The following is a 14,873-nucleotide window of genomic DNA, read 5'->3' as shown; positions in this document are numbered from 1 at the left end:
ATAACATTTAAAATTCATTAGACAAAAAGGTACATCAAAATTGTATAACATTCTTTTGGATTATAGCTTGTTCTTCTCATTATTATCTTTTTTTTTTATTTATGAAGCACCAAAAAATTACACAGCGCTGTACAATTTAAGTGAGGCAGTTAACACACATAACAAATATACATCAATACACACATACATATCCCTACCCGTGGCCTTGCCTTCTTATTGTACTTTTATACAAAGTTCCAGTCAGCAATCTTGTAGCAGTAATTAGGGCTAATTGGCTTCAGTATGAAAAAGAAATTGTATAAATAAAATGAACAGAGGGGTGGGCAGGCTTTTTAGTGCTTGGCTTAAGATGGTAGTAAGCAGAGCGCTCTGACCATTTTGTATTTTACCGTATTTGCCCGAACATAGGCCGCACTTATATTCGGGGTTTAGCGCAGGAATGCACAATTCATATCGCCCGGACGCCCGGGACATGCAGTTCCTGGTGCCAGGCAGGCAGTAGGGTTAGGATACAGATCCTACTCTCCGATAGCCTTCCCTGCCAGCACTTTCCACGGGGGCAGTGCAGGCACGGGAGATTGTCTAAGCGCGACGCGCATACGTTCACCGGCTGCGGCGATGCGCATAAACAACCTCCGCTGCCGGCACGTCTGCTTGATGTGCTTTAACAATATCCCTTGCCAGGATTTCCCACGGGGAGGGTGCCGGCAAGGGAGATTGTTAAAGCACATCGTGCAGACGTGCCGGCAACGGTGTTTGTTTACGCTCGCATCATATTGCACAGATGTACCCCCCCGGCCCCGCTAGACACCCGGGAGTCTGTATTGGTAAGTCTAGGGGGGGCAGCATATCTGCAGAGTGGCAGCATATCTCGGAGGGGGGAGAGAGTGGCAGCATATCTGGGGGAGCAGAGTGGCAGCATATCTATTCCACTAAGCACCTAACTTTTAGGGTGCGGACTATAATCGAGCCAATAGGGTAATTTGTGCCTAGGCCCAAGGCCCTGGAATATAACATGCACAAAAAGAAAGTGAAGAGTGCTAATTTAAAAAAAGCAGTAAAGCTCTGGAATTCACTACACGGAGAAATCATAACTACAGGTAATGTGGATACTTTTTAGAAAGCGTTAAACTCATTTTGGTAAGGGAAAGCATTTGTTGTGTTTTAAAATAATAAAGTACCGTATTTTCTCGATTATAAGATGAGGTTTTTTTCAGAGTGGCATATAGGGGTATAAGGCATTTCTGGAGGCAGAGTGCTCTATACAATGCCTTTTAACCCCCTAAATGCCACTCTGCCTCCAGAAATGCCTTTTAACCCTCTATACGCCACTCTGCCTCCTGAAATGCCATATACCTCCCTATATGCCATTCTGCCCCATAATATGCCTTTTAACCCCCTAAATGCCAGAGTGGCATATAGGGGTATAAGGCAATTCTGGAGGCAGAGTGGCACATAGGGGGTTAAAAGGCATATCATGGGGCACAGTGGCATATAGAGGGTTAAAAGGCATATCATGGGCCACAGTGCCATATTGGAGTGGCAAGTCTGGGGGCAGATGTGCGTAACTGGGGGGCAGGTTGGAAAATACAAGGAAATAAAAACAAAAAAATATTTTTCTCAATCATAGCTTTTATTAAAAAATGTAATAGTTTACATGAATTAACATTTACTGGTAAAACTTTTTTCCTATAGGGTCGTCTTATATTCAGGCTTTTTCTTTTTTTCCTAAATTAATATTCAGATTTTGGGGGGTCGTCTTATAATCAGGGTCGTCTTATAATCGAGCAAATACGGTATTACTCCAGACAGAAATCTAACTGTATATTGGAGATGCATGAATTATTTTTTATACCAACTGAGGCAAAATTGGATTTCTTGAAAAGGTTGAACATGATGGAATTATGGCCTTTAACTTTAGTAACTATAGCTCCAGTTTTAAACCTCAATGTGTTAATGATAAATCACAGCAAAAGCTGTATAACGTAATAGGGTCCCATGCAGCCTCATGAACACAACTCCTGTAAGATAAGGAGCTAGGATGTGGGGAAATGGGCCGGTACATAGCAGGGGATTCTGCAAAACCTTTCCATGCTTTTTGTAGGGGGAAATTATTGTTTAAAGTGACCACTCTATACGCACGCATTTAGATGCACATTTTGTCATTATACATTTAGATAATATTGTCAGTGATATACAATGCCAGTGTCATGGTTTCACCCTTGTAGGGACTGTCTATATTATTAGATGTTACATCGATTGCATCCTCTAGAGGCCAAACTTCTGAGTGTGAGAAACTGGAATAAGTAATATGTCAGCTGATACTATGTCTTCAGGCATGTTCCTGTCTTGTGCCCTGCTTCAGCCAAGTTCTTGTCTGTGTGGGCTAGCGCCTCGTCCGCAAAGTCGGCTAGTCCACGGGAGTCTGGTTAGGGCAGACCATATGGGGGTTTTCCGGTCACCCTGTGCCCCCCAATGAGCACAGGGTGGCTTAGACATAAGAGTGAAATGGGCAGACGGATAAGGAGTCTCTCCATGAATCCATTATGGCCCCCCTCCCAAACTCAAACCTACCCCATGTGTCCTCTGCCTCAGGGGGTTACTGTGACATACCCTGCCTGTGCCAAGTTCAATATTGGTACTCTATCTGTACCCTATCCACTCCAGCATCTGTACCCCATCCGTTTCAAGATTCATGTCCAAAATCCGTATCCTGTCTGTACCAAGGTTTCTATATGAATTATAAATCTGCCTTTCTCTGTGCATTATCTCCTCTGTTTAAACCAGTTCTGTTTGGATTTACCTGATCTCCAGGCACACTCCAATATAGGTTGTTCCCTATATATTCAGCCTTGTGTGTGTTTTCTCTTAGCCTGTGTGTACCTTCCCGTCCACTATCATGCATCATGGGGTACAAACAGAGACCATTCGATCCAATGCATCGAGGCTCCTTCTTGCATCCTGGGCCAGCCTGAGGGATTTTTTGTAGCTACTATTGACGAGATTGTTTTCATTTTACAATTAATGTTTTTTTTTTTTTGTTTTTTTTTTTTACTTTTGGGAGAAATCACTTCCTTTGATGTTGACAGGTAATACTACGTAAATAGCTAGTGAGATCATGCACAACAAAATCATTTTTATTTTCTCAAGTGATTAAATGATGTGCTTCTGGTGCAATATTAAGTGCTTATTGATTTGACGTTGTGATAATAAATAAGGTTATCATGATTCCTGTCTTTTACAAAAAGAAACTATGTGGCAAATGAATGAAACTGTAACTAAGAAGGATTGGGTTCAACAAACCATGCAATTATAAGCATGATGTTGCCTAATTTAATACAGAGAATAGTTTTCATACACCAAAGTCCTTGTTAAATAAGCAAAGTTTTATTGGTATTTCTGGAAATCACATGTTCTGATAAAATTTCCCACTAGTTTATATAAACCAAAACCACATGAAAACCCCTAAAACCTTAGAGGACTACTATGCTCTCCCTATCTTAGATGTTTTTACCACATTACACATTGCCATTGGTCCTAGTTTACAATACCATAAATGTTATGTAATACTTTTTAATCAGTTTGTCTGTGAAGTCATCAGTATCTATTCATAGGTGTCTTCTAATAATGTTGTATAGAGCATTTCTCCTTGATATGACAAGCTGGGTTTAACATATACATCATGGGAGGCTGACAACTGATGGCGGAGTTAACCAGGTTAACTCATTAACCAGAATTCATCATGGTAGATCAACATAATTATACACATATAGGCAGCAGGAAAAAAAATCATCATAATACATAGCATCTAAATGCAAAATGCCACATGTATTTTCCAAAATATATTACATATATATATAAATAATATATCAAAGCTCAAGACTTTGACCTCATCAATGGCTGTATTTGCCTCAAAGTATTTTTCTACTAGACAACATGCTTACTTATGTCTTCTCAGTCATGTATATACATCATGTGCGAGATACAGTTTTTCCGTATTCTATATTTCCTTTTATCTTGTTTCCCATTGTGATAAAGAGCTTGGCACTGAACTAAAATGTTAAAGAAAACAGAATGAAACCAGCAGAGGGCAGGCAGCAACCAGGTAAAATATACATTCGCATACTACCATACTACATTATTAGCGTTCAACATGACTGTTAAGACTTTGTTGTTTTATAACTATTATGACAGTAAGGACTGAACCTACTGTGTCATCAACTGAATTAAATGATATAAAATGATTGTTTTAAAATATTCATGTATTAAAAATTCAGCATATAACATTTTCATTTAAAACACACCAAGGTGAAAGCACTGGCATAAGTGTCCATCTATGAAAATAATTAAAAAAAACTTTCAATAAATTATACATCTGAACATACCTGCAGACAGGCCCAGACTGGTCATTTGCCTCACTGGGCAAATGCCAGGGGCAACTGGCTGACAGGGCTCTATACACGGCTCAGGTGCTGCTGTGTGCGGCCACCACCTGGATATGTCAGGCCGGACATGAATTATGCATTTCGCAGCTGTTGGCTTGCGCCATGGCCGCCCAGTCATCCATATTCTGGCAATGCTTGCAGACGTGCTTTCAAAATTACTTTAACAATTGAGAGTTCTCTCTAGGAGTTTTATCTCAAGTCTCTGGATTGTTACTTTTATTTCACAACGTCAAGGGCAATCGCCAAATTATGTGGGTCACTCAGCCCTGAGCTTTTGTATTCAGTTTAAATAGCAGTAGTGTATAGGGGAATGACTGGTTCAGTACTGCCAATAAAGAACAGAATTAGCAAAGATTGTTCTCCAAGATTAACATAAATGATAAAACAGCTTTTATCAAGTCCACCTTCATAATGGCGTTGGCCAAACCATAGGTGCCGGCCAGCTCCAGCCAAAACAGCCAAAAGTGCCCTGCAGCTTCTACTAAAGTGTTTTTATTTTCTCTTCACAGCTTAAGAATGCATAAAACATACTTACTAATTAATTTATATTTGCATACGTTTTAAATGTCCTTTAAAATAAAACATATAATTATTAAAAGTCGCATTATCATATAACACAATTTAGAATCATCCATTTGCTCAGTAAAAGATAGATTAAAATGTCTTCCATTGATATTTTGGTGCGATGATGAATCATTGTTCTATTTCAAAGTGTCTCACATGATCTTTTACACATGGTCGAAGATGATATTCTGTTATGTTTGTACAAACATCAGACATTTACTCTTTTCTTCTGATTAATAACTGTTTAAGCAGAAAGAGTATTGCTGTTCAAAGAAAAGACTAAAATGGGTCTATTAAGTAAAAAATGTAAGGAAATGTTTTCACCGTCCACTCTCCTGGCACCCAAAGGATGTTTGGGGTGGACCTTATCAGAGGATTGTTAAGCACATGCACAGAAGTGATCCTTTATTCTCAAAAGGTACTTTTAGAAATTCCCCCTCTATGCTCTATTACTTATTACCTATTTACATGCAGGTCATTTACAGTCTCGCCTCTTCTCTCCACAGTAAGAATATCAGTCTCTTTAATCTGTACTCCTGCCCACAGCTATATCCTTTTTCTTTTGCATGTTTTAGTCCAGTGGACCCCAGTTTTGTTTTTAATTTTCCTCAGTTTGTATCCTTCACTTTGGTGTATTTGTGCTGTATAAATAGTTTTGTTAAAAAAAAAAAAAGAAAGAAATTCCCCCTCCCCATCCCCCTAAGATAGGGGTTATACTTGGGAACTATTCCACCCCAGGTTGATTTAATTAGCCCCCATTTTACAACACACAGGGTGGAGGATGTGATGGGGTGATCATCAACACCCTTAATGGGGGGACCCTGGGGATCCTTATTTTTTTTTTATATGCGTCTGCAGAGGAGGAGGAGAACACATCAGATATGGCGAATATATATATATATACATGTAATCAAGTGGGATTTTACATTCAAAATGAGATTTCCCGCAATAATAATTCCCAGAATCTTTTCTGAGTGAGATGGAATATTCTGCAGCCTTAAATAATACTCATACTTCCTATGTAGTTATTGAAATATTCTGTATGCCAGTTCTTCAGATACTAAAAACTGATGTATGCGTTCGTATTTGGATTCAGAATAACTGGATTCATGCCTGTGTTATGTTTTGAAATTGTTGAGACTGATATGAGGCTTCTACTATAAATTATTCCACCGTGGTTCAAGTAAAAGGAATGTGACAGATTTAATACCTAAAATAAATTATTAACTGTAAAGAAGCATAAAACATTATTATAGTCAAATTTTATCTTCTCATATATAAAGGGGTTATCTAATTTTTTTAAGTCATAGAAAATCCTGTGAAATATGTTTTTATTTTATTATTTATTCAATTGTTATTGGCTTCTGGGAACTCACTTTATAGATGTCATATATAATGTTCTCTCTAGAAACATTTTTTTCTCTTGTCTTTGCCAGCCCTGTTCACAGTATATTTCTATATCTGGCCTTTCGGACAAGACTCTTCCTCCTACTCTCCATCATGTTTTTTAAGTGCAATAATGAATATTGAAACCCCTAATACAGGTGAGTGACCAGAAACCACAGGGCCCCTGTGTAAAAATTGCCACGGGTCCACCAACTTCACCAAGCAACACGTGCCACCTTTGCCTCTATATAACTTGTCTGTACCGTCATTGCCCTTTTGCCCCTTCGGAAATACACTATGGAAAACATGCGTAAACACACATGCTAACACACATTTACTCATACCAATGCATACCTACACTTATTCTAACACACACTCCTTCTCACACCACTCATGCTAACACACACTCCATCTCATACATACACATGCACATCCATGCCCACACATTTTTACATACACATTTATGCTTATACATACCTATACATAGACATCCATGCTCTCACACACTTATACATAGAGATCCATGCTCACATACACTTATACATGGACTTTCATGCTCACATACACTTAAACATAGACATTCATGCTCACATACACTTAAACGTAGACATTCATGCTCACATACACTTAAACATGGACATCCATGCTCACATACACTTATACATGGAGATTCAGACTCACAAACATACATACCGCCTCCTGTCTGTACCTCTTTACCTCTCCTGCAGCTTGCGGTCCGCTGCTCACGCACTGTGCGGGCTGCCTCGGTTTCACCATGGGGTTACATAATGTAAGGTAACGTGACTCGCTGTGTTCTTTTCTCCCTGTGTCGGTACAAATTTGTTTAGAAAAGACCCATACAACCTGGATCACCCCGGTACAGGTCAGAAGGGCCCTTTCTGAACACTTTTTTAAACCGGCACAAGGAAACAGGAAAAGGTGGTCGCAGCAGTCCTCTAGGGGGACGGGCCCAGTCACAGTTGCAACCTCTGTGCTCCACCTAAGATTATGGGTGCCAGTAATGTAGACAGCGAAAATCACTGTCCACTGCCTTTGTGCTCAAATGGTCCAGTACCTGGACCATTTCAGGGTCCTTCCAGCAATGTCAAACAATGTCCTTGCCTCCTCCCCATTAGCTTACCTAGTGCCTGTCTTCCTCAGGAGTACAGTTAGTTTTTTTCTAAAGTGATATAGGTCCAGTCCTTAACACAGAGTGATGTATATGTATAATGTCAGTCTTTTGGCAGTTCCCACAGATTTCTGACAGATCTGGTCACACTCGTTAGGATAGTCACATGATTTTAGCCTCAGGGAAGGGCGATTAGAGCCAGCATGCTATGGGAGTCTGGAGCATTATTATATTGCATGTAATATTGCATTATGTGTACTCCCGGTAGCAACACCGTAGCTCTTACTACTTGCAAGCAAGGCACAAGGCAGGTAAGTGTCTGAGTAATAAAGAGTGAAAGTGAGTGAGACTGTGTGAGTAAGAGAGAGAGAGAGAGGGGGAAAGCATGTGTATGTGTGTATACTGGGGTGGGGACACAAGTGCTGGCATGGGCACCACACCACTTTGCTTGCCCTTAGGCCAAAGGTTGCCAGCTCTCTTCTGCTCAGCCTCAATTTTATATTATACTTCCACACACCTGCTAATGTTCTCAATAATAAATATTATTTTGACCTAGCAAAGATAATTACAGGACATTCAAAATCTGCCTGAGCTTGTGTCAAGAGCCAAAGAGGATGTTAGTTTCTGTGTAATGTTTGCTTGAGCGCAACTAACTCCTGGAGCCTGCAAACTGTTAAATAACCTTTTTCTTATATCAGCCACCTCAGGAAATCTGTTAATTTACAATCAAAATAGAAGAAAACCGTATGGTGTATTAATCCCATTAAATATTTGTAACAGTTGTATAGTTCTAAAGTTAAATTCTGTGACAAATACATGCTTAGTCTTTGAATGATACATGTTTCTTGTCATACAGCTGCATTCCAGACAACATGAAGACTTCTGTCGAGATGTTTTATCCCTAATTCCAGATGCGTTAATTGTAAGGGCAGAAAAGAACCAAGTGGCCCATATGGTTGCATAGAATAATAATTTTTGACATATTCATTAATTAGGATAGCTTTTCGAACAACACAAGCTTTCTTGAATTATAATTCTTTTTATGTCTGTATATATGAGCGTCAGAAAAAGAGGGCATGATTTGTAATATAGTTTATAGAGGATGGGAGAGTGAGGGGTAATGTGATAAACTAAATGTAATAAATAAACTAAAACTGTGACATTTTTTTTAATTATTATTTAGAAATGCTTTCCTTGGATTTCGTTTAATCCCTTTACATTTGATTGTTGCTATCATACCCTCGTTTCACTCTTCTAGGGTGTATGTTGTAGTATCTTATGTATGTTGTAGTATCTTATATCAGGGAAACTGATATTGTGAACTTGGCTTTCTAGAAGAAGAGCTGAATTAAGTCCTAGACAGACTAACAAAATAACACATTTTCCCCAAGAAGAGCAGCTCTGCAGAGATAGGATTTCTGCGACAGGTTAATGCATAGAATAGTTGCTGTAGTAATTTAAAGGGACAGTCTAGTGCCCCATATACTCATAACAATAACAAATGCACCTGAAAGTAGTTTACAAGTATGTTATTATGTATTTGGTACCTGTACATAAAACAAAAATAAAACTAATTTCCTTTAGGATACGTGTGTGTGGAATCTTGTTAGACCCCTGGAACTCTCATGCAAGCCAGACCAGGAGCTGGCTGAGAGTATCGTGTTTGTGCACAGTGGTAAGCATGAGTGATCAGCCAAATGCATCTCCTGCAAACCAAAGACCTAGAGGATGGAGAAGGGGGGCAAATGCATAGAGGGGCCTCCATGCATTTAAAAAACAAAGAAAAATGTAAGTTAAGGAAGAGACTCAGCTGTCATACTCATTGAAGTGCATAGGAAGATTGGATTTCCCCTTTAACCACAATTTATGAACTGGTAACTTTGGCAGCTGTTCACAGCATTTTCATGCATGCTGATGCCCATGACATGTCTTCTCTACTTTGTAAGAGGTTGTCATGGGTAGTTTGGATAAATCATGGGAAAGCAATAGAAGTGCGACCGTGGACTGCCTTGTCAAGTTCACAGCAGGATTTGCACACTGAATACGTTGGACAGAAAGATGGACGAGTCAAATTCATATATGACTTCTGTGCTCCTGATGAGTCTTGTACCCACAACAGCTGAGCCATCTCATCTTGTCCCCATGACTCACTAAGAAAAGGTGCATAGACAAGGAGGGCAATCTAATTTGTTTAAACACCTGTGCTTGAAATTACATCTTAAAGTATTGTCTGTGAGGGGTTTTTTTTATCATGTCTTCCACACTTCAAAATCTGTCACATTTTCTGCTAGTGGGACAAATACAATACATTTTATACATTTTATTATTCTGATTATGCTATTGTTTTGAAGTCTATTGATTTTTTTTATGCAACAGATTATTATTTCCTCTTGTCTGCAAGAATCGTAATAAACCTTCAATGGCTGTAGAAGTTCTCCTCCGTTATCTCACTAATGAAGTGAAAAAATATTCCTGGCTTTGCTGAAACAAGGTATCCTTCCATCCTCATTTGATGTGCTCGAGGGCGGTTTTCATTATGTCATGCGGATAATTAAAATAAACTGTCTTTTTCCAGAAGGATAACAAGCTTCATTGGTTACAAAAGCAATGTGGGATTAAATGAAAGCTAATTTGATCAATTGCTTACAGTTACAGAGGTCTCTGGATGAGACAGAAGCCAGTGTACACACTTTGGCAGATGACAAATCAGTGCAGTCAACACATGCCGTAAATGTAATGAACATTCCTATGGACTTCATTTTTTATCCAGTAGAGGGGAGAAAAAGATTAATCCCAATAAATGAGCTACTTAGAGTCCTAAAGATACAATACAGATAGCGAGTGGGTCATTCCACAAAATACTTAGCCATATAATGTTTAACAATTCTTAGCCAGCATCTATTAACTGTTGGTAGCCTGGGTGTAAATGCGGCAGCTTTTGAAGTGCTCACCACTGAGGTTTCTTACCGTAGTATAAAATACGTTAACTATAGTTGAAAAAGGAGTGGGCATCTAGTAAAAACTCAACTGTGCTTCATACTTGCTTTCTCTGTTTTATTCCAGATTACATTTCATTTTCAAATTACCATTGATTCTGGGATTCACAGTGTAAATAATGTGACTGGTAACAGCTAGGGGGCACAATAATTAGGCACTTGTACTTAAACATTTTAGCAAATCAATGAGGTAATAATAATAATAATGATGATAATAAATAAAATATAAACTAAATATAAAACTAATACTAACTATAATAATAATGTGATCATAGTACACTACGAGGTAGTATAGAGTGAGTGTAGATATATAAACAACAATATACATTTTGACAATAGGTAGGGAGTTGCTGGCTCATTAAGACAACAATGTATCTGTTTAAAAAGCACTCGCTTAAATCTGGATTTCCTATTGGACTCCAAATGTCCTTTTTTGTGGCCCAATTCCATTTGTCCGTCATAGAAGCCCCGATGGAAGTGCCTGCAGCAGAGGTTGTCTACGCGCATTGCGCAGACATCCACCGGTTGCCCCCCCGCTAGACACCAGGTAGTCTGGGGGTGCATTGGTAAGTCTGGGGGGTGGCATTTCAGGGGGACAGAGGAGCATATCAGGGGGGCAGAGGGGAATATCTATAAGTAAGGTGCATTATGAATTAAGAGGGGATGATGGTTTTCCAAATTTCTGTTTTTATATAAAATATGCTGACTAACTGCATAATAGATACCAAAAATGTTAAAATACATGTATTCCTGTTTATTAGGTAAAATACTGTTTTACCATTCCATTAATGTGTATTTTTTTATTTAAAAATATTTTTTCTTTAAAATAGCACCAAACCTTTAGGGTGCAGCCTATATTCGACCCAATACGGTATATAGTAACATAAATATTGCAGAAAAGATTGGCAATAACATTACAAAGTCCTGATATAGGCTATGACATTTGAATTTGAAAGTAGAATTTTGTAACTTCAATTGTGTAAATAAAATGTTGATAATTGGTAAAATGTATAAATGAACCTGTATTATAAGATAACCAGTTCTGTTTATAGAGTGGTAGTTAATCTAATATAACATACTCCTAGTGTAAAGATAAGTGAGAATGAAGAGTAAGAAGAGATGCTACCTTTTTTTTCCTTCCTCCTCTATTTCAGGAGCAAGCCTATATTGTAACCAAGTTTTTAAGATAAAATAAAAGGAGGTTTGTAAAAGAACCCATCATGGACAAAAAAAATAGTTTTTTTTACAGGAAGCAAGTTGAATTTTTACTTATTTTATCAAGTTATTTTTGTAAAAATCAATGCTGCAAATTATTTGTTATGATATTGAGGTGTATGTGTGTTACCAGCTGGATGCTCCATAAGGACATCTTAATATGAGAGAATATTCATGGCATATTCAGACATGGATGAGCAAAGACTAACGGACAATAACTCTACAGCTGAGAGAATCCCCTGAATTTGCTGCCTACATAGATTGTACATTTTCAATCATCATCATCTTGGCAGTGAGTTACTATTAGTTCCCATGTTCTTTTGTCCCACTTTGTAAAATGGGGAAAGAATGAGTTTAGATTACTCAAGATCCAAAAATAATCTGATTGGATTCTGTCAGAAGATAAACTATATCTATTTAAAATAATTAGTCTTCACTTGTTTTGTTATTTTCAGGCCATTAGCCAGCATACAGCTTCTAATTAGTAAAAAAACCATCTCAAATGAGTGCTAGACACAACTCAAATTTCCAGACTCAACAATCAAATATGTCAATAAGCCATTTGTCAGAATATCTTTTCAGGAGGCGTAGTGTGAATACACTATTCCGCCCTTAAACTAATACTAATTTCACTCTGGTATATAATGTTGGGGCTACCATGCACGTTACAGACAAAAGGAATTTTGGATGGAAGTCATTAAAGAAAAACTGGAAAGGTGGATTAGGAACAGTGGTAGATAAATCATTATTGATTCCTGTAGCCTGTGAACCATCTGACAAATGAGGAATGAAAAGTGAGGTATGGTAACTCATTCTTCTTTTCCACTGTTTGTGGAAAAAGATGGTGATAAATTGTATTGGTGTCAGGCTGGAAACACTGCTGGATCCTAAATACTGCCAACTTGACTAATATTTTGCACTTTCTATTGTAGACTACTAAAGTTTAAGGTGTGTACTACCAGATATGTTGATACCACTTGTACAGTATTTAAGCCCATTCCTCTGGTCAACATTCATGCCCTCAGCTTCCAGTTATACCACTATGTCTGCCGATAGGATCTTTCTATTCTATTAAATTTAGTTAATTATTACTTACGATGGGTCATATTTCTTTCTACCATTTTTAAGATACACAATGATGGTTCTTAGACTCTTAGTCTCACATTGTCTTTATTTTATGCAGTGCATGCTCATTGCTTTTTTTCTCTACTCCATCTAGCCCTGCTTAAGAAACAATGTAACGTAACTAGAGATCCCCTAGGAGTCTTTGTAGAATTCAGGTAGCTCTCACAACTTTGACAAACACAGTAACAGTAAAGGATTGACATAATTAACATGTAACATAATGGCATGGGATTATGCAGACAACATGGGCACCAGACTAATTTCCCCATACATTCAACAATGGCGAATATGAAGTGATTAGGGAAATAATGTTTAAATGTGGACTAGACGGTGAGTCATTATCAATATAAAATTGCAATGCCAATAATTCTCCTAAAATGGGGGGTCTAGCATTCATTACAATATTTATATCTCAGTACAAGCAAGGACGGTGGCAAGTTAACCTTTTCTGATATAGGCCCATGTGTAGGAATGATCCTGTTTAATATGGAAACAGACACATAACAGAACCTGATGCTTCTGTATACCCCAATCAGTAGCGGTTACAATTTCCCAGCAATATCATTGACAAATTAAGGGAAATAAGACGGTAATTGACAGTGCCAGCATTAAGATAAAGAGGGATGTTGCCAAAAGTACTCCCTAGACACAGGCTGCTTATTGTATTCACACATCATTTATTGAATATGAAAAGATGTCAGATTCAGACTAAGGGCAGTGACCTAGCAATTAGTTTAACTTTATTCATAAAAGCAATGTCTTTGCAGCCCCAGATGTGTCTGAGGTTTTAACTTCATGATCTTCTACTTTGATGTATTTGTATTTATAATGTAAAGGATGAATAATCAGAAATTCCTGTCTGTTCATGGGGAGTCAGATATGTTGTTTGATGTATTTCTGATGAATGCTATCAAGGGTGGGAGAAACCATAGAGCAGCAGCTGGTTGATAAAGTCAAGTGCCTATATTCCAATTATGTGTGTTTTATTATGTTTAGATTTTTTTTGCTTCCAAGATATGGCCAACTATGCCCAACCATACGACAATACTTTATGTATAATTGAGAACAAGATAGGAGGGCTGAAGAAAAGGTTAACTGTATAATGTATGTATATGGATATATGATCCAAAAAGTTAACAGATCATGGCCTTTCACAAACAAGGAACAGAATACAAAAAGGTAGCGAAGGCACTGAATGTTCCTAGAGACACCTTTGGAAGCATAGTTCGTAAATTCAAAGTTAAGGAATCATTGGTTTTACCCTACCTGGACATTCCAACAGGACAATGATCCCAAGCATACTTCAAATTTCCCCAAGGGTTGGTTGCAGAGGAAGTCCTAGAAGATTCTACAGTGGCCATCAAAGTCACCTGACTTCAACAAATAGAAAATATCTGGTGAGATTTGAAGAAGGTGGTTGCAGCACTCAAACCCAAGAATATTACTTATTTGGAGCAAGTATCAACATTCAACATTTCTACTAAAAATGTTATCATGCCTTTTTTGGCTGTGGCCTAATATATCCCTTTTTTAGTAAAAAAAATAAGCCGCTTTTTACTCAGAAAAAACACTGTATGCCTTAGGCCGGTGGCTGATAGGGCCATATACTTACTCATCTTCCTTTCCAGTGGCATATTGAGTTGTACAGTGTACGGACACTGTTTGGATGCTTGCTGTCTCACGTTGTGTGGGTATAAAAATAGATTCTCAACCAGCTGCCGTACATACGTTATTTAGCGGCCCCTGGCAGTAAAACACCAGGGCCGTTTAGTCATCCCCAGACATACTAGCCAAATACCTTGTTGGCCAGTACCTGTTAATGCTTCCCAGCAGTATTTCGGAGGATGCTCGGGTGGCCAATGTAATACTGCAGGGTGTTACAAAGCTTTCTTAACTATTATTTTTCAACCATCAGTTAACAGCAAATCATGCTACAATTTAACAACTATATTTCTGCTACATATATATCTCACCATTTTCATTTCATTTTACCTTTTTCTTTGGATACTATTT

This window comes from Spea bombifrons, chromosome 1, assembly GCF_027358695.1.
Source record: "Spea bombifrons isolate aSpeBom1 chromosome 1, aSpeBom1.2.pri, whole genome shotgun sequence".
In the NCBI taxonomy this organism is placed as follows: Eukaryota; Metazoa; Chordata; class Amphibia; order Anura; family Pelobatidae; genus Spea; species Spea bombifrons.
This window is presented reverse-complemented; position numbering follows the sequence as displayed.